Below are 27,456 nucleotides of genomic sequence, written 5' to 3' on the forward strand. Positions count from 1 at the left end.
CCTTTTCATTCATAATTTTGTTAATTTGAGTCCTTTCTCTATTCTTTTGAATAAGTCTTGATAGTGGCTTATCGATCTTATTTAATCTTTCAAAGAACCAGCTTCTAGTTCTGTTGATCTGCTCTACTGTGCTCCTGGTATTAAGGAGGGCACGTATTGCATGGTGCACTGGGTATTTTACGCAAGTAATGAATCATGGAACTTTACATCAAAAACTAGGGATGTACTGTATGGTGACTAACATAATACAATAAAAAAAAGAACTATAAGAGAATTTGGTAAGGAGGTTAGAAGAAAACAATATTCAGATATAAGAAGCCTTGATTTATATGAGTAACTTTTGGGATAAAGATATTGATTATAAGAAAGATCAATGGGCCAGAGTAAAACATCCAGCACTAGCACCAAATGCATAGGGGAAAATATGCACAACAATAATTATAACATTAGCTGACACATCATAGGATATATAGTATATGTTCTAATGCAACACTTGAACCCCTGCTGTCAGGCTCTGGTGTTCATGCTTTTAACCACTGGGCTATACTGCCTCTATTTTTTGCTATTGGTGCATTTGAAACAAAATGCATGAAGTAAATTCTCCAATAAATAATGCTGGGACAGGTATGTTTTTATCCAAAAAAGAGTAAAGTCTGTTTTCAAATCACCCCTTATTCCAAAATAAATTCCAATGAACCAAAGTGGTACCAAAGAATATATCAGAAGAATTTACAAGAATTTTCTGTTGTCGTTAATCTCAGCATAGGAAAAGACTTTTAGAATTTGACACAAAACTCATTATCCTTAAAAAGAAAACACTGAAAAATTAAATTATACAAATATAATAATATTCTTCATGGAAAAGATACAATTAATAAAATAAAAAGAATTGATAGAGAAGAAAAAGTTGTAATGCACCTTGAATAAGTGTGCTTAAACATCCATAAGAAAAAAAAAAGCCTAATAGTCCAAATCAAGCACAAGGAAAGGATATGAAGAGTTCACACAAAAGGAACTGCAAATAATTCCTAAATAAGAAAATATATCATATCTTACACATTAGGAGAGCAGCCAAATTAAAGTTATAATAAAATACCTATGAGAATGACAAAAGTGAAAACATTTGATGACATGATGTATTGGGCAGGTTTCCAGTCGGGGGGAATTTGTAATCATTACTGGTGGAAGCACAGTTCTCATAATCTCTACCAAAATCACATGTGTTTTTGACTCTTGGATTCGACCTGTAGAAATGCATCCCACAACTGCATTTGCACATGTGCACAATGCTATTATTTAATGTATCATTGCATGTACTAAGGAAAAGCTATGCATAACCCAAATGTTCATCAATAGGGTGATAGTTAAATGGTGATGACCGCCATATGTGGAATGATATGGATCTGTTCAGTGGGACGTAGAGACTCTTAAGTGTTGTTAGGGGGTATCTCCATGAAATATTAAAACATGTTTGTATCCATTTGTGGGGGAAAATAAAGAATTTCTATCTATCTATCTATCTATCTATCTATCTATCTATCTATCTATTATCTATCTATCTATCTATCATCTATCTATCTATTATCTATCTATCTATCTATCTATCTATCTATCTATCTATCTATCCTTCATCACCTATAATCTATCCATTTGTTTTTAAATGCATATAGTATCTCTAGAAAGACACAGAAGAAACAGCTAACATTAGTTGCTTTTGGAGAAGGAAAAGTGAGGAACTGGGGTAGGAGGATCACTCACTTTCACATTTTCTACCTTTGGAATTTTAAAACTGATATAAAATGGTATTTATTTCTATATCTGAATGTTTGGCAGTGACTACATTCTAAGTTTTCATGAGTTAGTCAAGTGCTTACTTCTATTGATAATGAATAAGTCTAGATTTAAGAATTGATCAGAGTAAATTCGGTATAAGAGGAAAAGGAAAATGGAAGAGCAGATGGAGGTATAGATAGATGCTAAATTGAAAACCATTATTAGGATAAGACATGGGGGTGTAGATACCTCTTTGAGATTTTAATTTCAGTCCTTTGTCCATCTTCCCAGAAGTGGGGTTGCTGCATCATAGGGTGTTCTTTTTTTCCTGCACCCTCATGCTCACTGTAACATTATTCACAATAGCCAATATTTGAAAATGACCCAAACGTCCACCAACAGATGATTGGACCTAAAAAAAAAGTGGTATAAAAATACAGTGGAATATTATTCAGTCATAAAAAAGAAGGAAATCCTGCCATTTGTAACAAGATGGATGAAGCCAGAGGCCATGATGTGAAGTAAAATAAGCCAGTCCCAGAAGAACAAATACTGCATGAATCCAGTTCATGAAGTATCTAAAATAGTCCAACACAGAGAAGCAGAGAATAGAACGCTGATTGCCAGGGGCTGGTAGGTGGAGGAAATGGGGGACTCTCTTTCAATAGGTGTAAAGTTTCTGTTATTCAAGATGAAGTTCTAGAGATCCATTGTACAACATTGTACCTACAGTTAACAATACTGTATTGCATGCTTTAAAATATGTTAAGGATAGATCTAGTTAATTGAAACACATAAAAGAACAGAAGAAAAATTTTGCAGGTTATAGATATATTTAGTGCCTTGCTTGTGGTGATGGTGTTATGGGTTTATGCATATGTCCAAACTCATCAAGATGTATACATTAAATGTGTCCTTTTTTAAGCATATTAATCATACCCTAATAAAGCTAAAAAAAAGGAAATTTCCCCAATAAAATGTTAAAAATGTAAAAAAAAGGAATTAGAGGCACCTGGGTGGCTCAGTCAGTTAAGCGTTTGACTCTTGATTTCTGCTCAGGTCATGATCTCAGGGTCGTGGAATGAAGCCCCCATTGTCGGGCTCCACACTCAGCTGGGAGTCTGCTTAAGATTCTCTCTCTCCCTCTGACCCTGCCCTTGTGCTCACATGCGTGTGCTCTCTCTCTCTCCAAAAAAAAAGAGAACGGATCAGCTTTCTTATAGAGGATGAGAAAAGCACAAAATGACTTTGAATAAAATGTAAACAATAGTCAAACAAAACAAAACAAAACAAAAAACTATAGCTCGTCCCCGGGAAAAAAAAGTGAAGTGTTTGTACACACTGACAGAGAGAGAAACTTTTCTTCCTTCTCTTATATAGACACTAATCTCATCACGGGGGCCCTGCCCTCATGACTTCATGTAACCCTAATTACCTCCCAGAGGTCCCACCTTCAAATACCATCACACTGGGGATTAGGGCTTCAGCATGTGAGTTTTGAGGGGACACAAATACTCAGTCCACAGCAACATGCAATCTTCACCATAAATGTATGAGACAGCTACTATTTTCTCAAATCTACAGATGAGGAAACTGAGGCAGAAAGGTCAGGCAACTTGGTCATGGTTCTACAGCTGGTACAGCAGCAAAGCTGGGTTGGAGCATGAGTAGGCTAGCCCCTAGGGTTTCCTGGGAAACCCCTGTGCTATGCTGGTTCAACAGCAGGTGTGCCATAGTCACAGCAGATCCCTCCCAGTGCTCCCTTTGGCTCCTGGCCCCTTACTGGAGGGGAGAAAGAGGAACTGCACATCTCACTTAACTGGTAGCTGAGCCACCTGGCATGAGATCTGGGCAGGGGCAGGGTTTGGCTCCAACTATTAGAGGCTCTCCTTAGAATATGGCATTCTTGTTGCCAGCTTGGGGGTCTGCTGTTAATTCTGGGGCACCAGGAAAAGCACCTTCCAATATCCTGGTACATCTCTGTGGGGAAAAGAGCCAGGGCTGGAAGTTAAACTCCAAGAACTGACTCTACTTGAGGTAATGAAGACAGAGGTGCAAGTCAACTTAACAAGATTCAGTAGATTCAGTTACATGCCATCCCTCTGCTCAAAGATCCTGAAATATCCCTTTACCAGACTCTTCATCTGGCCTCACCGTATTTTTCCAAAGCACTGTTCTCTTCAGCCCAGAGGAAAGCTCTCCGTCCAGCTCAGCAGCTCCACTCAGCCACTTTGAAATCACCATTTTCTGTCCCTACTTTAAAGCTGTAACTTCAAATGAGCTAATGGATGTGAAATGCTTCATAAGGCACATATTGCTACACCACCAACAAAAACCACTAACCCAGGTAGAGCATGGTTCAGCTTACAGAGAATTTTAAATTACTCCTCAAGGCGTCCCTCTGAATTAGGAATTATTGCTCCCATTTTACAATTGAGGGTGCTGAGCCTGGTGTAGTTTCTTGGGCTCACCTGATCAGCACGCTGCTGGGCTGTTGTCAGACCCAGGGCTTCAGACTCCAGATCCTGTGCCCTTTCTCTTCATTTTTGGAAGAGGAGTAAGAGAGCAGTAGCAGATAGAGATCACCTCGTGAAAGCCACGCTGGAAACTCATGGCTCCTTGGATCTCTGGGTCAGGGAATGTTTATTTCTACTGCAGCTGAGAAGGAGGGAGGATGGGATCTCTTAGGTTCACAAAACAGGGAAGATAAAAGCTTGTCAGACACCTAATCACTGTCTGTAAGCAGTTGCCAAACACCTACGCCATCAGCTTCTGTTTCCCAGGGCCGAGCAAGAACAAGGAGAACAACAGCAAACATTTGCGGGGCTAATCACTTTACATGGATTATCTCAATTAATCCTCACAACAGCCCTGTGAGGTAGGTGTTCTTGTTAGCCACACTTTACCAAAAGAGAAAAGCCCTGTTCATTTATTCTTTTACCACCCTTCAACCACTCAGGGTCTGCCTCAGTGGAAAGAAAGCTGGCTGTGCACACCTGCTCGTACTCAGCTGTGTTGTTTTATGTGGGGGGATGGGAGTGGTGGGTCAAGTAATGAGGAGTAATGCAAAAATCACTTCTATTTAGCTGTGGAATGTGGTCCTTGGCCTTGCATTTAAAAATAGCTGTATGAAATGTGTGGAGACTTCCCAGCACAGCTAGTGGAAACCAAGTGATGAAGCTACCTTGCAATGCTCTGGCTCAAGAAAGGTGAGGACGCCCAGGCTTCCTCCAGTAGAGCTCCCCTGCTGAAGATAGTCTGAATCACCTCTCATCCCCTCCTCTGCTTTTCCTCATTCTTATTTTCACTATTATTAATGTGGACAACCTGACCTTAAATAAAGGACTCCTCTGGGGGCACCTGGTGGTTCGGTCAGTTAAACCTCTGACTCGATTTCAGCTCAGGTCGTGATCTCAGGGTTGTGAGACTGAGCCCTATGGCAGCTGTACACCGGGCGTGGAGCCTGCTTACAATTCCCTCTCCCTCTCCCCACCCCATACACACTCTCTTTCTCTCTAAAATAAATAAATAAATAAATAAATAAATAAATAAATAAATAAATAATTCTCCTCTGTGCCAGGCTTTGTTTCATGTGTGTGAGACCTCAGTGACCTGGCTTCATGACCATGCTCTGTGGTGCATGGGGTGTGTGAACTGTCACATGCTCAGAAATCCAGGGAGCTAGTTGTTAAACAGAGCTGTGGCTAAAAAGAAAATGATATACGCTTACAATTAAGTAAATTAGATTAAAAACAAAGGTAATAATAATGTGATTAAATATTTACTAGCACACCACTGGGACCACTCTTACCCTTGATAATAGTACCTAAGATGACTGAGGTTTTGAAGGACGTGGCAAAGCCGAGAGGCAGAGATAGATCAGTCGATCTCAAAGATGTTGGCCCAAATTGAGCTGCTTTTTCCTCAGTATGGGGCTACATTTGGGCTCCATCCGGATCATGAGTTTGGGATGGGAGTGCTGGGCGTGGTGACTGAGAGACTTGGATTGTAGGAATGACTATCTGGTAGGAAACACCACTACGACAACGAAAGGGCACACGGCAGTCAAGGGTCTACCTTCTGGACCCGATGTATCCAACATGGGCCTTGAGTCAGAGTCATCAGCTGCTATGTGGACAGAGTCTATGGACCACTCTCCTATTTAGAATAAGCATCCACTTATTTCCACATGTGCCTCCACCTCCCACCGAATAATAAGATCCCAGAATGTTTGGAGCCACCAATCCCCATTCTGGGAGAGGAAACTCGCCCATGAGGATGAAGGGACCACACTCCAGATCTTATCTAAAGAAGAACAAGTGATGATTATCTCCAGAGGCCCTGGAAATGTTAAGAGAAGGGAAAGAGGAGGTACTTGGCGCTTCCTCATGGAAAAGCTCCAGATCCATAAATATATCCAGTGGAATTCAGGACAAACCATAATGTATAAAAGATTGAATAGAAGATATATTATGCCATTGCATAGCAATCCTGTCTGTAGGAATTTATAGCTTCGATATATTCCCCATTAAAAGTGGTTCAGCTAGCTGGTAGAGAGGCTCAATTCATCTTGTATCTGTTGCAAACCATCAATATTATGGTTTACCCATTTAAACTGGAAATGGGACCAAATATTTGGGCTATTTATAATAAAAAAAAATGAAAATCTTTGTATTGGTGTTCATCTCTTAACTTCTCCAGTTTAATCAGAAGTCTGTTTACATAGAGCTCAGAGACAATTTCTCACCTGTGCAATCGCTAGGATCCGAGAGGCAGGGATGGGGAGGAACACGACCTCATGGTCCTTTCTCAAGGAGCTAGGCAGTTGTCTTTACCTGCTGCCTGTCACTGTGGTGAAGATGCCAAGTCCACAGGAAAGGAAAGAGAGCTGTTTTCATCTTCAAGAGTCTGTGTGTTGAAGGGAAGGAGAGAAGGAGAAGGCTAGGGAGCTGGAAACAGATAAGAGTATGAAGAGCCAGTGAGTATCAAAGTGCAACTAGCTGCTGGCAGATTCCTCATATTCTGGCTTTTGTTTACAGGACACATGCTAGCCCAGGGCTCCCTTCATCAGTGGTGACCTCACTGTGGTGGAGTGTGGTAACTGTGTCACCAGGATGCCCATGGATTAGACTGTTGATCCTCAGTGGAGAAGACACTGCCTCCCCTAGCAATAATTTACAGATTTGTGTGGCGGTTTTGATAATCACAATATGGGGCCCAAGACTGCATTGCTTGTGACAGTCCTGCACAACAAACAGCTGGTGCCTTAGCTATTTTCCCAGGGCATCTCTCCCCCTTGCTCACAACACCTGTGGCTTTCCATTCTCCTCTGCCTGGCTCTTCCACACCATGCGTTAGTCTGGGTTTCTAGTATCTGCCTTGGACCCACCTCCTTGATTTTGAATCCATTTGATTTATCCCACCTTGCCCTTATTCTCAGCTTGAGAGTTTTGACTCAGCACCTGGATTCCAGAACACCCACAGCTCTCAGGGAGGGTCCCCTGTCAGCTTGGGTTGTCTGGGAGCCACGGTGGCCCATGAACTACCTGCCTAGGTAGCTGCCCAGGAGAAGAGGAATAAAGGCTAATCTCTACTCAGTTGTGCCTTGGTCATTACCTTGGTTGACTGCTTTCATTGTGTCTTCCCTGTTCTTTCACTGTGTTCCCAAGCTCTCTACCCTCATGTCAGAGGGCTCCCTTCACATGTCTCGGCCACTAGCAGTATTAGGCCCTTCTTGTATATTCATCCAGGGAGGCCCCTCCTTGGGCAGTACCCTCCTGCCAATGGCCTCTTGTCAGATGAATGTTGGCAGAGAGCCCCCTGTTGCCGTGTGGCTCACACTGAGGCCCTGGGAGCTCCTGCAACCTGAACTCAGGGGTTGGCAAAGAGTCACTCTGGCTCAGGCATGTGTCTTCCCTTCATGTCCCTCTCTGAGACACTCCAAGTGTCATTTTGCCCTTTCCACGTGTGCCCAGGGCTTTCTGTGCTATTTTTAAAAGCGTATAGCACTTACTGTTGGTACCATTCATTTGGGTGGTTGATCATAACAGCCTAAAAGTGTCACCTCCTGACAGTGTGATTGCAAAAAAGCATTACAGTCAAGTGAAGAGGCCAGGCAGCCAGAGGGCCTGAGTGGGGGACTTGGGGCAGAGGGAAGGAGCCCAGAGCGGCATGTAGACCCAGTGCCATGACCCAGGATGTGCAGAGGGGAGGAGCTGGGGATCGGGGTGTCACAGCCAGGCAGCTGGGTTTTGGCATTGGTTCTGCCAGCATCAGGCCTTCAACAAGTCCCTTGAGTTTTCTAAATATCACTCCTCATACCTTCAACACAGAATAGCCATGCTTTTAGGGCAGATGCTGGTTGCCAGCTCTCATGTTTTCTCAGAAGGGAACAAGGTTGGAAACAGAGTTTTGATTTTTCTGTTTACACCAGCTATTCTCTGGCTGGTAGATTAGGATAAAGATTCCTGCTCATGTGCCTCCAACTTTCCTCTTCTGAGTTTAGCTTTCTCAGAAGAGAAACTCATTTTCATTTTTTAAAGATTTTTATTTATTTATTTGAGAGAGACAGAGCTTGAGTAGGGGGAGGGGCAGAAGGCAAGGGAGAGAGACAAGCAGGCTCCCTGCTGAGTGTGAAGCCCAACCAGGCCAGGGGCTGATCCCAGGATTCCAGGATCATGACTTGAGCTGAAGTTAGACGCTTAACCAACTGAGCCACCCATGCACCCCCCATTTTCATTTTTGACTCCTGCTTGCAGGCCATGAGCTGCTCAGGCTGGCCTGGGGACCCTCTCTCTGGTGTTCTCCCTCCCACTCTAACTAGTGCTGTAGAGAAGCACGGCACCTCACGGGTATGGCTAAGGAAGCTCTGCTCTGAAGACCTACTTCTTCTGGTAGGGAGAATGAGCAGGGGTTCCCGTTTTGGTCACAGTTCCAAGTCCAGTGCATCCTGAACATCCATAAAGCTGATACTTTGATCTGCCCCAGTGCTCCTCCTTGGCTGGTTCAGAGCCCAGGACTTGGGAGTCAATGTCCTATAGAGCTCAGTACATACCAACCCGAGAGGGCAGTTGGGGTGCCTAGAGAGAGTGCCTAGAACAATTCCTTCCTAAGTGGTGGCCATTGTTTAAACATGCAAACTGAGTGGTCTACGATAGACTCTACTTTCAAAAGATGGGAGATCTCTGGAGCACTCACATTCTGAGCTTAAATAATTACCATTTTTTCCTCCTGAAGCTGTTTTCATTGCAGGATATACAATTTATTATTTTCTATGTAATAAATAGGTAACATTTATTGAATAATCAGCACATGCCAGGCATTTTCCAGATGATAAAACTGAAGCACAGAAAGGATATGGAACTTCGCAAGACCACCAGTCCAGAAAGAGGCAAGCTAATTCTCAAACCCAGGCAGTGGGCTTCAGCATGGAGCTCTCAATTACTCTACTGTCCCACTTATGACATCCTAAGATTCTGAGGTTCACAGAGGTTCTGGAAGATGCCCAAGATCTACAAAGTTACAAGAAACAAGACAGGATTTCAACTCCAAAGCTTGCCAGTGCCTGGCTCCACCTGCCCCCACCATCTTGCGCTGTGTTCATTATCCTGGCCCACAAGGGAGCCTCCAATGCTGGCCTCTCATTCCCCACTGCCCAAGCATATATACTGGGGTCAGCCAGGGTCCCCCACCCTTCTCCTACAAGACTCTATGGCTCTGCCTTTCTGTATAACAGGAAAAAAGAAAGAAGAATGGGTTTTCATTTTTAAAACCAACATCTCCCACCCTCCGGCAGTCCCCACATTCCCCTCCCACGCAGATGGAAATGAACTAGAAACTCAGTTCCCAGAGACTACAAGCTGCACATTTTCTCCCCATAAACCGGTTATCAGCACTTTCAGCCAGTCAGAGATTAAGTATTTACTGGCTTTCTCTTCTGCAACTTCCCTCAAGAAAGCTTGCACTGTAGTCCAATTCCCAAGCTTGGCCCGTCCGGGGGTAGCGAAGCAGCTGATGGAGGTGCAGATGCGGGAAATGAAGATGAGTAGGCTCTCCTGCTGCAGCAAGGGGGCTGAGCAGGCAAGGAGGGGTGGGTGCCAAGTGGCCCCATGGCAGCTTACAGGGATCTTCCGGGTTGGGTTATCAGCTTTAATAGATTGCAATTTGTGTAATAAGCGTGTATCTGTGGGCATAATCTCATGTGCATCTATATACTGCTGATGGAGGTCAGCTTGCACTTCCACGTGATCATGTGTGTAAATATGGGCATATTCGGTGTGGGCCCAGACCTGTGTAACTGCAAACATGCCGACAGGAGGCCCGAGACTGGGTGCACAAGGACTTGGCCTCTTTACCTGCCTTTGCTGATACACGATTGGGATAGGCTGGTGATGGGTAATAAGGAGGGCACGTATTGCATGGTGCACTGGGTGTTATACGCAAATAATGAATCATGGAACTTTACATCAAAAACTAAGGATATATTATATGGTGACTAACATAACATAATAAAAAATTACTATAAAAAATAAATTATTTATAAATAAAAAAAAAGGTCTCTGCACATTGAAACTCCTGCTGCCTTATGTGGAGCTGGGGTGTGGACCGAATGAGAGAGAAGCTGTTGGGGGTTAAGTGGTGTGCTGAGAGGGGACTGGGCTCTGGCGTTCCCTTAATTCTGGCTGTTTATTTCTTTTCAGTTCTGCTCCCTTGTGCACTGCAAGACTCAAAGACTATTTAAGAGGATGCTCCTACCATTGTTCAGAAGCGTGTAGTGACTCCACCCAGTCCTGGCCATTCCCTGATCACCCACCACAATGGGGCACAGCCGCGTTCCGACCCCAGGCGTACATGCTCTGTCATGCTCTCTGTCTGCTCCTGGTAACTTCCAGGCCCAGAACAATTTCCCCATCCATGTCTCCATGTCTGAACTGTGGTCACTTCAACCTGAAGGTCCCCGTGTAAGGCTGTCCTCCCCAGGAGCCTCATGTGACCCCACTAGCTCTAGCCATCTTTTCCTCCTTGAATCTACCAGCCTCCTACTGCTACTGTAGACCTCCAAATGTATCAACTTGTACTATTTGATTTTTTGTTTCATCTGGGTGAGTCTACTGCAGGTGGGGATTATTTTAGAGAAGATATTTTTAAAATAGCTAATGAGAAAGGGTGTGGACTTTTGTTCATAGTCATGAATGAATATCAGTTCCTTATCGATGACAAATGTACTGTAACATTTTAATAATAGGACAAACGGGTGTGGGAACGTGGGGATTTGGTACTAACTCTGAAACTTTCCTGTAATCTAAAACTGTTCTAAAATAAAATGTTTATTTAAAAAAGCAGGACACCTGGGTGGCTCAGACAGTTAGGTGTCTGGCTTCTGCTCAGGTCATGATCTCAGGGTCCTGGGATCGAGCCCCATGTCAGGCTCCCTGCTCAGCGGGGATTCTGCTTCTCCGTCTCCCTCTGCCTGCTTGTGCTCTCTCGCTCTCTCTCTGTCAAATAAATAAATAAAATCTTAAAAAAAAAATAAGTTAAAAAAAACAGCAAAGGGCTATTAAGGAACAAAACACTTGTCACCATAGACAGAATAAAAGTCCCACCAAGTGAAAAAAATGCCTCTGGAAGAGAAAAAAAGCTCAGCTAATGCTTCTGGAGCAGCCGTTGTGTGTGAGATGCACTGTGCAGGTGCTTAACATACCTTAGTTCCTCCAAGCATGCACCAGGTTTTCTTTTTTTCTTTTTTTCTTTTTTTAATACATGGGGTAAACTGAGGTTCAGGGAAGCTGTGACTTGACCACGTTCACACTGTGAGTGGCAAGGCCAGGATTCTGCCTCAGGCCTGTATGATACTGAAACCCTGCACTTTCCCACATGGGTGAGTCATACCTGGATGAATCTTTCTGGCTGTGCATTTGCTGACAGCAAATACCCAGCCTTGGACTCTTCCTGATCTGTTCATTCTTCCACATGATTTGATACTTCATATGTGCTGAGTTAATGTTGCTGTCTGAATGAGATGAAATACATAAAAGCACCTAGTATAATATAGGTGCTCAGAAAAAAATTTTTTTGGTTATTATTTTGTTTTAAGAAATGGAAATGAGCTAGGGAGTCTTCATTTCACATTGAGGAACTCAGTCTAAGATCAGCTTCTCATCTAAACTCTCTAGGTGAGAACTTTGATTCCGTGTTGTTTCCATATTGCTTTGTGAGTATACAGCAGGCCTCCTCAACTGGACTGGGCTTCCTGAGAGCAGAACCCAGGCTTCGCTTCTTCCCCAATCCCTCTGAGGTCCTCACGTGGCTCTGTGTCCACAGACAGAAGTGCTCCTTGTATGCATTAGTCCGTTGGTGAGGCCTTGGTGGTAGAGAGCGGTAGGACAGCGATGGAACCAACAATATTTGAAAACCAGTGCAGCATGCACACCAACCAACTAGACCTGACACAGGTCTGAACAACAGATGGAGAAGTTCTAGTGGCTGCTGGCCGAATGCCAGCCCTCTGTGAGCTGAGGCTGTCTGAGTGCAGTGCCCTGAGCCTGACAGAGCCACGCCCGCCTTCAGGTTGTAATCAAGGAGTCAATGGCAAGGCACTATGGTGATAGGAAGATCACACAGACTTTGAAGTCAGGCAGACATAGTTGGAGTTCCACTTGTGACATATTAGATGGTTCCTAAAGATGACAGTGCTAACTTGTCATCCGTTGTAACACAGACCATTCATTAAATCACACTTGGTTTCTTCACTAGATGGTGGAATGGGAGGGGAAATTTAGAAAGTGAAAAAAAGTATGCCTTAGAATCCAAATGGTATGTACCCTACTTGAATTAAACACGTCTCAGTTTCCTTGCCTGTGAAATGGGGCAATAACATCACCGAGGGTTGTGGTGAGAATTAACTGAGAATCTAAAAATAATTTGCCTCCACAGAGAAGGCAAGTAAAAAGCCTACCACACAGCTGGTGCTGGGTTCTGCCATGATGGGACAGGGTCTGCAGCCCTCTCTCACTGCTCCATGAACCAGGGCAGCCCTGTGCTTTCCATGCAGCTAACTCCTGCCTTCCCCCTTTCCTAGCTCCATGACAGTTAAGAATAGGCTGTTTGAGGAAAAGGCAATGGCATCCTATTAGTGGAGAAGAGTGGTTGCTGGGGAGTGTAAACATCACATGTAACTCTTTTTTTAAAAGATTTTATTTATTTGTTACAGAGAGAGCGAGCGAGCGAGAGAGAGAGCGCAAGCAGGGGGAAGCAGCAGACAGAAGCAGGCTGCTCACCAAGCAAGGAGCCTGATGCGGGACTCGATCCCAGGACTCTGGGATCATGACCTGAGCCGAAGGCAGATGCTTAACCGACTGAGCCACCCAGGCGTCCCACCACTCATAACTCTTAATATTCAATATCTTGACGGGGAAGGGTTCCCTTGGCCTTCTTCCCTTTACCCCTCCCAGAGAGTGTCTGCAATAATAGTAGCACGCCGAGTTCTGGAAGACACAACTGGGGCCAGCCTCTTGTCTAACAGAAGGTGACATGGAGGCTCAGAAGGAGAAGCATCTTGCTCATAGTCAGAAAGTGATAACCAGAGCTCCGACCCTCTGACTTCCCATCCAGCTCCTTCTCTGCTGATCTGGACCTCTTTCCTCTCCCAGTGCTAGTCTTGGATTAAATTGATTGTAATACAATTTCAGGTGGGATTCTTCCATTGTTCTAGAATCGTGGTCAAGACCCTGAGCTGAGCACAAAAGCACTATGTCCTCACCCTTTAGGTACAGGGAATCCCTGCAGCTGAACCAGCAGAATTCCTGCAAGGCTGCCTGTGGGGTGTTGTAACTGCCACAACCCCTCCTTTCCTGAGAATATAAAGGGAGGACCAGCATAAAGGAAGTTGACTTTGGGGATGGGGAAAATGCTCTATCTACTTAAAGTCAGGAGAGGGAGACTCCAAGAAAATCAGTCATAAAGACTGGGGTCTCTACAAGAGGGAGAGCTGAGCATTTACTTTCCAGTTGGCTCTCTGCTTGTCCTACAGGCTGGCTCACCTGCCATAGTCCAAAAAGGGAAAAATAGAACAGGGGAGAGATGGTGAACTTCCCTTCTTTGAGAAGGATGAGGAATTCTCTATAGTTCCCCATCCTAGAAAAGTGTGGTTGGGATGGGGATCCCTTTGGCAGGAGCTGAGAGGTGTAGAAGTTTAGCCAGAGCTAGATCTCCCACTTAGCGGAATTGGGTGGTGGGGCACATCCCAAAGCGACCACACATGTACTCCCTGAGAACCAGTGTTGAGATGTCCACCACACAGAGGCAGCAAAGCCTGTCAATGATAACCAGAGAAGCAATGCAACCACCAGAAAGGTCTGCCTCATGGGCAGGTGGCTGGGTAAGGATGTGTCTCCATTATAGCTACACTTTCTCTCTGGCTGAACCCCAGAACAGTGGTGGTGAGAAGAGGTGTGCCTGTGAGCCAAACCATGCACTCCAGAGTGACCAGATAAAATACAGGACTCCTGATTCAATTAGAATTTCAGATAAATAATGATTATTTTTCAGGATAAGTATGTCTCAAATATTGCATGGGAAATACTTATCCAAAAAAAATATTTGAACATTTTCATTCAATATTCATCTGAAATTCCAACTGAACTGGACATCCTGTACTTTTATTTGTTAAATCTGGCAAAACAACCCTTTCTCTCCCCAGCATGCAATCACACACACACACACACACACACACACACACACACACCAGGCGGTGATAGCCACAGGAGGGAGGTGTGTGATCTGAGTTTGAGAGTGAAGTTTTAAAGTGAACAGGAGTGAGTCTTAAGGACTAGTATGGAACTGTTCTAATAAATGAAAGTGGCTGGCAAGTTATGGAATTGAGCCAAGATGTCATTAAGAAAGCTGCTGCCCATTGAGAAGGCCCCGGCTCTGACAGAGCTCAGTTGGGGGGCATTTATTAGAAAAATAAAACTGTTTTCCAAGTCACACCCCCAAGTGTGGACTGACTTCCCTCTGCAGTGATCAGATGCTGCTTTTTCTCAGCACTCATGGCTTCCCTCTGAGGGGCTGTCTCTTCTTCAGATCTGGGGCCTCGTCTCTTGTAGGCCCTGTTCCCATAGCTGATGGAGGGCAGTTCTCCCCTCTTGCAGGACTGTGGTCTCTACAGGTGGAGCTGGCCAGGGCAGGGACACATCCTGAGGCCAACTGAAAAAAGAGGCAACATTGCCGCTGGCAGAACATTCTTGGCTGGGAACAGCCACGGCCCTGGTGGTTTGAGGTGAGAACAGTGGCCAGAGAAGAAACGGGCAGTGCCTGGGGGCTTCCAACTGGTCTGGGGGCTCTCTTTGTGAGAGCCACAGTGGGATTCACTGTTGTGAGCGTGTCGGGTGCCCAGGGTGGATCCCTGAGTTCCCTGTGTTCCCCTTGCATAGATGACATGACCCACACTCACCTTAGAGCAGGGGCTGGAGCTGCAGAAGAGGGACCGGAGGCTGCCATAGACACATGTGGCTGACTTCACCATCTTGTTCAGGATTAAGCTTATTCAGGCTTACATGACAAAAATATGAAACTCACTCATGTTTAGTCTACTGATTCTGGACCAAAGAATGGAGGCCTAGCGTCCTATATACCCTTTCTCCTTCTCTACTTTGCCTGTCAGCATCAACCTTGGTCTAACACCTGGCCAGCACCCTCCTTACCCAACCACCCACTACCATCACTGCTGCTGTCCCTGTTCTATTATCTTCTATAACCTCCTTATTCCACCATATTGGCTCCATCTTGTAGACACGTGTCCTCTGTTTACAGGCATCTGAGGAGCTACCCTCTCTGGTGGCACTCCGGTCTGGTCCTCTTGGTGCCTCCTCTCCATTTCTCCTGGTCTTCTTGCCCCAACACACAGGTGCATGTTTGTGTCTGCAGGACCCCACTGATGTTCTGCCCTTGACAGAAGACAGAGGCCCGCGGAGTTGGAGTCGAGGTTTGCTGATGTCACTTTCCCACACCTCACCCATGGAGAGAAGAGAAGAGGTGTCTGGGGCAGGGCTGAGGGGGACATTGCAGAGAGGAGAGGGGCTGGAGACCTATAGGAAGGGCGGAAGTGTATATGATGGAGGAAGATAAGACCCTGAGAAAGATAAATGTTTTGGAGTGGTGGTGTGTGTGTGTGTTGGGGGGGAGTACAGAGGGGAAGAGAGTATAGAGAAGAGAGGTGGAAAGGGAGAGGGAGAGGAAGAGAGAAATTTTAGCTGGAAGGTCTGCATTTTCAGAAAGCGGAAGAATTTAGTCAGGCAGGGTATTTTGAAGGAAGAATATTCAGGAAATGGCCCCAGACTATGTGTAGGATACACGTGGTACCATCCTATCAAACCTGCACACATGGCTGACTTCCATATTCAGAACTCTGACAGGGGGCAGAGCGCTGCCCTTTCTGGCTCTCCCACCCCCAAACCCACCCAGAAGGCAGCATATGGGCTGCTTGATGTTTGCATGTGAGGAAGTGCAGAGAATCAACGTTTACCCAGCCTCCTCCTCTCTCGTTTCCCAGGGTGGTCCTGGAGCTGGGGCAAACTGCCTGGATGTGCTTTCCCTCTGCCTAGTGTTGATTATGGGCTGGGGAAACGATGCAGCCAGAGGCAGCCTGGGCCTCAGAGTCAGCCGAGTGGGCAGAGCAGTGGAGGAGTGCAAAAGGGGTGAAAAAAGAGAAACTAGGTGTGTGTGTGGGGGGGGGCACGGTGGATGCTGGGAGTGGTTAGCGTGATTAATGTGATGATACTAATTATCCACCTGCTAACTGCCTCCTTTTCCCATAGCTACGATTGAGCCCACAAAGTGCAAGACACCAAGGAATTACCCAGTTTCCCATGTTCCAGGGTTGTTCCTGCTCACACTGTTGGAGCTTCTGGAGAAAGTGGGTCCATGTTCTCCATACCTGGCAGCTCAATGGTCTTAAAGTGCCAGGGGCTGAAAACCTATTGGGAGTCTGTCCCTTGTCAGATGTTTGTTTTGACATCTGGAGGCTGTGTTGATTCTATTATATGTAGTTGTGATGATGATGTGATGGGAATGATGGTGAGCTCGCATTTCTTGAGAACTTAGCACATGCTAACTGCTTTATGAGTAGGAACTCAGATAGTCGTCATATGCTCCTGGGTTGTTAGTACTATTACCTACAGTTGTATATATTATATACTGAACACACACACACACACACACACACACACACACACACCCTCCATTGTGTGGGTGTATATATGTATGGAAAATGAGGCACTGGAGAAAATGAATAACTTGCCTAGAGAGTGGGATGCCATGATAACATGTGTCATATCCACATGTGGGAAGCTTCAGACACCAGGATCCCCATCACCTTGTGTGATTATGCTCACCTCCAGCATGACTGGTCTTGAGGGAACACTAAGGTTCAGGTAGCCCAGCACCATCCTACTGGCCCTGGACAGCAGGACATCCTCATTCCAGCTGGAGTTCTGGCTTACAGTCTCACTGCCAGGAAGAAAAAGGACTTAGAACTAAATTAGGATTTGAGCTCAAGGCTGGCAGGATGAAAGAGCAAAAGGTCAACGGCTGGTGGAGAGCTCAGGCAGGTAAACACCAATTAGTAGCAGTGCGTGGTAACAACCCAATCCAAGGATGAAGGGGGCTTACTCTTCTTTAGCCTTCCTTGCTGACCAGCCATGCAATGGCTCCCTCTCCCCTGTCCTTTCCATTAAGTCATAGAATTCAAGAGAGGAGCCCTGCCCTATCCTGGTGCAGACAATGGGTTTTGAAGAGTTCTAGCAAGCGTGTGTGAAGCATCCCCAGCCCAAGAACGGTGAGAGAGTTGGAGAGAGAAAGCCCCTGGGAAAGGTTCCCTATTTTTAAAAAAAGATGGCAAAAGTGAGTGGCTCCATTTCTCTGCTGTAAGTGACATCTGGAGACATGGCAGCTGCGACCCCACAGGGAGGCAGCCTAAAGAAAACATCCTGAATATCCTGTGTGGCAGAGCACCAAAGACAAGCACAACGACACCCTGGTCCCTGTGAGGTTGAGGAGCCAATGGAGCCGCCAGCCTTTGGATTTCTTGTGAGGTGAGATGTAACATTTCTGACCCTTCGAGTGAGTGGAGGTATGTGATTGTGTTTTGTTGTTTGCAACAGGATGATCTGTCACTTTCAAATAGTCCTTGTGCAAGCCCTGGGGAATCCTCAGAGCTCTCTCAGGGCCTCATTCTGGAGGGGAGGGGTGTGGAGTGAGGAGGTCAGATCCACCTGCCTGCAGTGTTCACATGTAGCAGCTCCACTCCCACACGTGGGTCCAGAAGGTCCCACTGCACAAAGAAAGCAGCAGCTTGAAGACCATTGCACTGGATCATGTCGCCTCCTCCTGGGAAGCTAAAGCGCGGCAGCAGCTGTGGTTTTCTGAGTGCAGGTGCCTGCGCTTTCTGGAAAGGGGAAGGGCAAACATGTTTTCTTGTGGGAGGATACAGAGAAGATCTGCCTACACTCTCAGACCACAGAAAACTATCCCCTGGTGGAATGGTCCCCAGTTTCCTCTGTGCTTTGACTCATTGTCCTCCTCCTAAGCCCACTATGGGTTTTGCCTTCTCCCCCAGTCCCACCCCTAAGCCTTTAGCAGGCAGATGGAGCAAGTCTCCTGGGGTGTGTTCAGGCCGTACCGCTCACGTCGCACTCAATGATCACGTTGCCAGCTCTCTAATACGTTCCAGCACATCTCAGGTGAGACTACTGGGCACCTCTGGGGAGTAGAGAACCCCCATGGGGAGAACTGTGGTTCAAGATGAATGTATAGGGCATCTTCCTCTGGCTGAAGTGGCTTTCCAAAGCCTCGTGCATTATGCTGAGAGCAAGAGAAGTAGCTGAAGTGTTTTCTAATGTTGTTTAGTCCGGCTCCCCATCCTTGAATGAGTAAGCTGAGGACCAAGGGGGAAGCATTTTGCCAGCTTCCAGAGTAGCCACCCAACATGCTCCCAGACTGGACTCCTGGACTCTTGCTCTTCCACACGCAACCCCTATCACCTTCCTCTTTGTCTCTTCTCAGCTCTTTCCTCATTTGGGAAATGGGTGTTTTGACGCTTCCTTTGTAAACTTGTGAACACCAGGTCAGATGTTCTCCCGGTTCAACTCCTGGGCAGGGCCTGGTATTCACAGGCTGTGTGTTGATACATGATGTTTTGCTTTCTTCCTGGGAGGAGTCCTCCAGAGGTGGCTGAAAGCACAGACCATTGGTCACTCTACTGGCCATCTGGATCACAGCTTTTCCGGGGCAAAGGCTGAGCCACAGATCCCCATTTAGATGGCCACCTTCCTGGGCCAGACAGCACTTTAGACTGCAGCAGTCTCACAATTTAATAATAAAATCTATATGAACAGATTTAATAGAGAAAGAGAGGAGATACTAGAATTTTTGCTGTTTTAAGAGGCTAGGAACACAGGGGTATTCAAGGAAGAAAGAAGCTTGGGGCAAGGAAGGCAAATTTCACAGTTCTGTCTCCAACTGAGCTTGTCCCTCAGCAAGATCACTGAGCACAAACTGCTTCACCACTGACATCAATGAGCCATTATTAAGTGACGGCTGTGTATCAAGGCAGTGCAATGGGAACATTCCAGCAATAGAAGGAGAGAAGCAAAGGCACACAGGCATGAGGGGAGATGGGTGGATAATATCCAAGGTTTGGGGGCCAGAATCAGAGGTGAGACAAGTCAGTTACAGCAGGAGCAGACAGAGGGGTCCTCTGAAAGTCCTGAGGCAAATTGCACCCACTCCCACGGCTTTGAGCAGCCTCTGTGCCTGACCACTGTGTCGTCAGCCTGTCTCAGCCTGACCTCTCTCCTGTGACCCACCTCATTTTTCAGCTTCTCCTCTTTTGTGACTCGTGAGTGTCTCATACTCAACCTGTCTGAAAGTGAATTTGTCATCTTCCCTGAAAATGTGCTCCTCATTCTGGATGTTTCTATTTAACGAATGTCTCTATTGTCACCCCAGTCACCAAAGTAAGTAGTCTAGAACCTCCTTCTTTCTTTCTTCTTCTGTTCTCTCCTTCCTTCCTCTTACCCCTATCGTGAAGTCGGTTTCTAAGGCCTGTCAATTGTATCTTGTAACTGTGGCCTGCTGCCTCGCTCAGCTTCTGGTCATTCCCCAGCATGATTTCTACCATGGCCTCTTCATGGATTTCCCTCTAATCTTCAGTCTTGTGAGATTTCACAACACAACCCCATTGCAACGGGATCCATCTCTTTAGAACACAAAAGCACAAGGTAAATCTCTCCAATCCCATGAACTTCCATGTGACTGAAAAGAATGGTACAGATGGGGAAGAATCAAGAGGTGACTGAAGAGAGCAGGGAGTCTTGTACGTCATGCTAAGGAGTTGAGATGCTCTCCCAGAGAGGCAGGGAACCCACTGAAGGTATTAGGCAAGGGCCTGACAGGACCAGATTTAAGTCTCCTGACCGTGTAGATTTCCCCCCACCTTCCCAGATTCCTACATAATATGCAAAAGTCCAGTCAGGCATCACTCCCGGTGGCGAGCCCCCTCGTCTCTCCCAGCAGAGTCTGATGCCCCTGCGCTTTTCATCATCAGGGCACTTACAGCACAGATTTCACCGTCCTTTGCCAGTTGATCTGCTTCCCCATCAGGCTGTGTCATTTATCTCTCCACCCTGGGCCTCAAACCCAGGAAGCACTTAGCCAAAAGCAGAACACAGGCCTTGGCTGGGCGCAGTTTTATTCTGATTGCTTCATTTGTCCTTGGGAAGCAGGTTCGGGAGGAAGATTTCCAGGTGTCATCCCAGGGGAGGGTCCTAAGTACAGGCACACATGCCTTTCCCTCTTCTCCATGTGCTACTGCCCTTGGGGAGAAGGCCTGGAGAAGCATAAGGCTGACTCGTTGGCCAGTTAACACTGGGGCACGTGCCTTTATCCAGACTCAGCTTGGGCAAAAAGATTGGCTTCTAGTCCCCTCCACTGCAGCAGAGGAGAGAGGAAGCAGGTTATAAAACTCCACAAAGAAAAAAGGTTGGTTTGCTGCTTCCAGACAAAAATTAATAGGTGCAGCCCATAATCCTGTCTTGAGGGAGATGAAGGGAAAAAGGAGTGAGAGAGAATATAATGGCCAAATCCCCCCTGTCTTGCTGCCTGAGTGCCTCTCTGGTGTTTGAAGTTCAATGCATAGAAAATGAGCAGGAAGACGCTCTTAGGAGTCAGCACTTTGGGAAAGTCCAGGTCTACACTGGCCTGCCTGCCTGTGGGCGGCCTCCAGGGGAGCCCCAGCACACCCCTGCCAGCCCATAGAGGCCCAGCAGATAAACAGAGGCAGCCCTTGGCCTCTCTCTAATTCTACCCACTGGGGAGGCAGCCATTTGGGGGATTTTGCATGTTCTGATACATCTGACCAGAGGAAGCAGGAACAGCATTTTGGAACTGCAGGAAAATGTTGGCATGTTATAGTGTAATCCTCTTTTTTTTTTTTTTTTTTGGTCTTTATAGATTTTACAGATGAGGAACCAGAGACCAAGAAAGGGGAAGTATATTAGCGAGGGCAGGCTGGTCACACAACTGAACACCATTCTCCAGCTCTGTTTCCACAGCTTGACAGTGACCTCCTCCCCAGCCAGCACCCCCGTGCCAGTGAGTTTGCCCCTCATCCTGGGGAGTGGAGCCTAGACCCTTGTCCAGCCTGGCACAGAGCAAACATCTGGAGCACCTGAGGTGGGTTGGGCTGTGCTTCTCAGAGGCTGATTTTGTGGCCCCTTTCAGCCAGGGCCTTCCTTGTTTGCCAACTAGCCCCAGCTGCCAACCATCTTATCCCGGGCATGGGCTGGCCACAGAGAGGTGCTCAGTAAATGGGGGTGGGTTACTTGATTGTTGTTGATAATAATAGCCATTGTCACCATAAACTGATGCTACCATGAACCTTGTACTTTGCATACATTCTCTCATTTCTTCTTTCCAGTGAGTCACAACAGGCTCTAGCTCTTCTATCATAGGGATTACAGAAGTACCTACCTCACAGAGTCAGGGTAAAGACTGGAGGAATTAATACATGTAAGGTGCTTGCACAGTACCTGATACCTAGCAAGAGCTTAATAAATATCATCCGTTCCCCATTCATTCAACCCTAGCATATTATATACTACCATGTGCCAGACACTATTCTAAGCTGTGGGGATTACTCAGTTTATTATTATGAGTTCGAGAGTCACCAAGTCAGCTTTTTGGTAAACAAAACCAAGAGTCAGAGCAGATAAGTAACCAGCAATTAAGTAAGTGGCAGGGCCCAGAATGGATGGTCTACCCTTCTAGGCCTGTTGGTTAAGGATCCCACTTGCAGGAATCTAAAAACTCTAAGGGGTGTCTGGTGGAGTCACCCCACCCCATGGACTGAGGCCATGTTCTATGGGCTACTTGGTGTGACATGCTCTTCGCACAGCCATCTCTGCACCAGCCTGCTGCCGAGGCCTCCCACTCTACCCTCACAGCTACTGGGTTTGTACCAGACTGTACCCCCTGTCTCACACTGAAGTCCGGTCTCACTCGGGTCCACAACATGATATGCTGTTAGTAGTCATTATTGCCTTGGCTCAGGGTATTACTTTCCGTGGCTGAGGACAGGCACTTGAGAGGAGTAGAGATGTTCCAGAGCAAGGGCACCGGGGAGAAAGTCACCCTAACTCAAAGGCTTAGGACATTCAGGAAATAGGGGTGGACTGGGCTGGGCCAGGTGCTGAGGGACATTGGAGACTGGAGCAAAGGATATTCTATAAGCTCCAGGGAAGGAGTATCACAGAAGTTGCTGTTGATCATGTTCATACAATCTCATCAGGACTTACCCCTGTGTGAATGTGTGGTATTGGTGTGCGTTCACATGTGTGAGATAGTATGAGTGAGTGTATGCATGGTGTAAATGCATGTGTGTATGATTATGTGTGCACAAGTGTGGGTGTGAATGTGTGAACACATATGGGAGTGAGTGTGTGCATGTGACTATGCAAGCGTGAATATGTGCATGTGAGTGAGTGTGCACATGAGTTTAGGGCTATGAATGTGTGATTGAGTGTGTGCATGGGTGATAATGTGAACATGGACATGAAAGTGTGAGAATGAGAGAGTGCATGACTCTGTGTAAGCATGAGAGTGAGTGCATGAATGTGCATGTGAGTGTGTGTTATGAATGATGCAGGGCAGTGTGACTATGTGGGAGTATATGGGTGAGTGCATGTGTTTGGGCGCAGACCCATCTCCCTACCAACTCCGTGCCAGTGGGCTCCTGATAATACCCTCTGGGTATGGGAGGGAGGGATCACTGGCATCTGATTATATCATTTTCAGACTCACAGCCTCACCTGCCTGCCTCAACACTTCACTCCACACCCTGGCAGAAGACTCCTCTCCCCCGCAACAATGAAATAAAGAAACTTCAAGAGGCAAAAGCCTGTGCAGAGAGATCAAAGCCTGTCTTCCTAGCCCAGACCCTCTCCTCCCGCCTCTCCTCCTGCCCACTCCTCCCTTCTGCCTCCCTCTCTTTATTCTGATCACTCGCCTTTTCTTCAAAGGCCTCCTTTCTGGAAGAAGCATCACACACACTTTGTCTCAAACATGCTGTATTTTTTGTTAACAGCAGCACTGCACCAAAAGAGATCAAAAGAGGGGCAGAAAGAAAAGGAAAAAGAATCCACCCCCAAAATGAATAATTGAACCCTCCCAACCTCAGGAAGGGGGTCTTGTGAAGAGGAAGGGCCATAGAGCACCTGTTCTACTCTCCTTGGGTACCTTGTACCTTGCCAGGATGAGCCAGTGAGGCTCTCTTGGCAGTGTGAAGCTCAATCTTGTCCCACTGTTATTATGTTGATACTTTCTTGTTTAGTCTGTCATCTAATGCTTGCCTGAGTGTTATTAGTTTGTCTGTTTGTAGGCTTGTTTGCAGGTGATGGACAGTGATTAAGGAAGGAAAATGCATCTCACCCAACCAGACTGCCAGGCCTGGGTCCCCAGCCTCTAAACCCTGAGGTCTTCACATTCTCTGATCCAGTTGGAATTGCATTTTGTTTTTGAAACTAACCTGTCAGATCTGGTTATATTGCTAGGTGTGTATTCTTTCCATGCTCTCCTCTGAATCCTCTTGAGTCCTGACGGCTGAAGGTGGGGAGTATCTGGGAAACATACATAATAAGTTCAGCAGAAAGAGTGATTTCCAGCTCCTATGAAATAGAGAGTCTGTGATTCCAGGGTTCATGGTATTTCTAGCTGAGGGACTACCAGTGAGATGGGCCCTGAGAAGGAGCTTTGGAGTCAAAGTGGAGGGCAGGCTTAAAGGCACCTGAACATGACTAGCCAGCCCTCTGGTTAGGTGTGAGACCCTTCCCTATGTGGTCTGGATCACACCAGACCCCAGAAGCTGCTGGGGAAGCAGATGATCAATGAGGACAGTAGGACCAGGTCATCAACCTTCTCTCTTTCTTTGATCACTTCCTACCACTAAGGCACTGTGAGGCTCAGAGATGAGGTCTGCATTCTCAGGGCATTTATATTCTAGCTGGGCGGGTGTGACTGGCAGCAGGAACAAGCCAGGAAGGAGCTATGGATCCAGAGGAGGGAGGGATTCTGGGGATGTGGGCAGGGAGAACACTATGGGTAGAGGTGGTGTGAATGTATCTGATGTTGCAGGCTTTGCAGGATTTGAGGTATGTAGGTGGGAGGGGAGTTGTTTGAGGTCAACGGAAAATGCCAGGAAAGGCACAGGATGGGGAAGAGACAAGGTGTGGTAAGAAGCAGCGAACAGAGAGGTCTGTCTGCAGTGGAGTCCGTGAAGAGGAGTCATGGAGCCAAAAGGCTGATTATGGCACAGATGCAGTGTGTGACACAAATGAGCGTTGCTCTGGGCATGAGGGCATCTAGTACTCTGAATAAACTATGCATGTGCTTAGCATGACAGTCAAAAGTAGGAAACGATATGTGGGAAATAGTGAGTCTCCTGTGCACCCCGTCTCCCAGGTGCTCAGATATCCTGAGAGTAACCCCTTTTACATCTCTTGCTTGTGTTTGGAAACGCTGTGCATATACAAGAACTTATGAGCAAATATTCTTTTTTCATTTATGGTAATTTTTAAAATTTTTGTACATCTTGCTCCTGTACCTAGCTTTTTAAAACTAAAATCGTACCTTGAGATTTTCTTTTTTTTTTCATAAAAGTACATGTAAAGCTGCCTTATTCTTTTTAATGGCTGCATAATATATCATTATAAGTACATATCATAATTTATTTAACCAGTGCCCTTCTGACGGACATTGAAATTTTTTCCCAATCTTTTCCTATTGCCAAAGGTACCATAATGAAAAAATCCCTATGTACACGTTGATTTCACACAAGCAAGTTAATCTGCAAAAGGTCTTAGTAAAGGAAAAATTAGTTCAAGGAATATATTTATTTTAACTTTGATAGATATTATAAAATTGCTTTTCAAAATGTTCTACCAAGTTACACAATGACTTACAATGAGTGAAAATAGCTGGTTTCTTCTAATCTTGGCAAATAATGTTATTAAATGTTTTATTTGTTGGCGATGTGATATGTAAAAGAGGGTATACGATGGAGATTCTGTTGCACTGCTCTTTTAGGAGTGAGGCTGAACATCTTTTTGAATGTTCAGAAGCTACTTCGTAAATTATTGTTCATGACCTTTGCCCATTTTCAAATTGAGTTTCTGGTGTTTTTCTTACTGACTTGCAAGAGTTCTTTATTATTTGTTAGGATAAATCTCAAAAATGTTTTGCATTTGTCATTTTTATTTGGATTTTTATGGTACTTTTGTCACTGAGAAAAAAATAGAAATGTATGTAGCAAAATTTATCTTGATAAATTCTAATTGTGGTCAAATCTTTTCTAATGGATTCTCAAAATTAAGATTGTTGGAAAAAGAAACCTCATTCTTTTTTTTCCTAGTGCATTGGTGCTTCTGTGTTTTACATTAAAGGAGTTGATTAATCTATAGGGTGTAAGGTGGGCTTTCTAACTGTATTTTTTGGAGGATGTTTATCCTGCCCATACAATTTGCTGACTATCCCATCTTTTCCCCCACTAATATGCAAAACCACATTAATCACAAACTACATTTTTATGTAATAAATCTTTATGTACTACATTTTTATGTAGGACTCAGTTGTATTTCTGGGTTCTCACTCTGTTTCTTTGGTGTGGTTATGCTTGTCTCAGTACCACGTTCTGTTAATTACTGCAGCCCTTGTGATATATTCTATATCTGATAGGGTCAGTCCCCTCATATTCTTTTGTGGGGATTTTGAAAAGAATTTTTCCTTTTTTGCAAATTTATTAACTATCTTGTTTTTAAATGTTAGCTTGTCTAAAATTTGGTGTGTTTGGGGGGGAAAGTTTAAAGTTACAGAATAATTTAGAGAAAGTTGATGTTTTCATCAGGCTGAGCCTTCCTAAGAGAGAGCAGGTATGTCTTTATATTTGTTCTTGTCACCTTTTGGTTACTACCTATAGTTTAAAGTTTTTTCCCCTTCTTTATATAGATCTTACATATTTGTTAAATTTATTACTAAGTGCTTTATATTTTGGGTGGCTATTAAGTAAGATTTCTTCATCCACTATAGCTTCCAATTATATGGAAAGAACTCTTGCAAGTCAGTAAGAAAAACACCAAAAACTCAATTTAAAAATGGGCAAAGGTCATGAACAATCAATTCACAGAAAAAATTTACTAATAGCTTCTGATCATTTAAAAAGATGTTCAGCCTTACTCTTAAAAGACTATAGATTTTTAAAAAATTTTCCACCAGATACCTCATTGAATTCTTTTATCTTTTATGATAGATTTTTCAGTTGATTTTCTAGAACTTTCAGTTATTCAATCATATAATCTATAAATGAAAAATGTCATTTTTTTCTATCTATACTCTGATTTTTTATGTTGTATTGAATAATACCTTAAAACGTATTAAGTGATGGTAGCAATAATAAACATCATCACTTAGTCCTGACATTAATAGGAATGCAACTAATGTGATTTTCCATTAAGCATAAAGCTTTTGGTTTGAGATATATGAAGGTTTATCATAATGGGAAGTGCGTGTATAAAATTATTTCTTATTATTTTTATTTTTTATTATAATCATATTTTTATTATGTTAGTCACCATACAGTACATCCCTGGTTTCTGATGTAAAGTTCGATGATTCATTAGTTGCATATAACACCCAGTGCACCATGCAATACGTGCCCTCCTTTTTTAAATCAAGAAAGGATGTTAAATGTTATCTGAAGCCTTTTCAACATTTAGGGAGATCATCTTTTGATCTAATAATATGGCCAATTATAGTAACAGAGTCAAACTATCCTTGCATTCTTTGAATAAGCATCATTAGTCATGGTCAATGATTTTTTTCATCTTTTGCCTGTTTCTTTACCTAACATTTCGTTCAGGATGTATGCATTGACATTCATCAGGTGAAACTGATCTGCATGTTTATTTTGTGCTTTGTCATTTCAGTATCAATGCTATCCTAACTTTATAAAAATAATTTGGAAGTGATCTTTTGTTTTTGTGTTTTGGAGCAGTTAAAAAAGCGCTGGAGACATATGTTACTTTAACTTTAGACAGAATTATTCTGTGAAACTCTTTGGCTTTTATTTTTTCCTTTCAG

The sequence above is a fragment of the Ursus maritimus genome, unplaced genomic scaffold (assembly GCF_017311325.1).
Source record: "Ursus maritimus isolate PB19 unplaced genomic scaffold, ASM1731132v1 scaffold_11, whole genome shotgun sequence".
NCBI classification, from domain to species: Eukaryota; Metazoa; Chordata; class Mammalia; order Carnivora; family Ursidae; genus Ursus; species Ursus maritimus.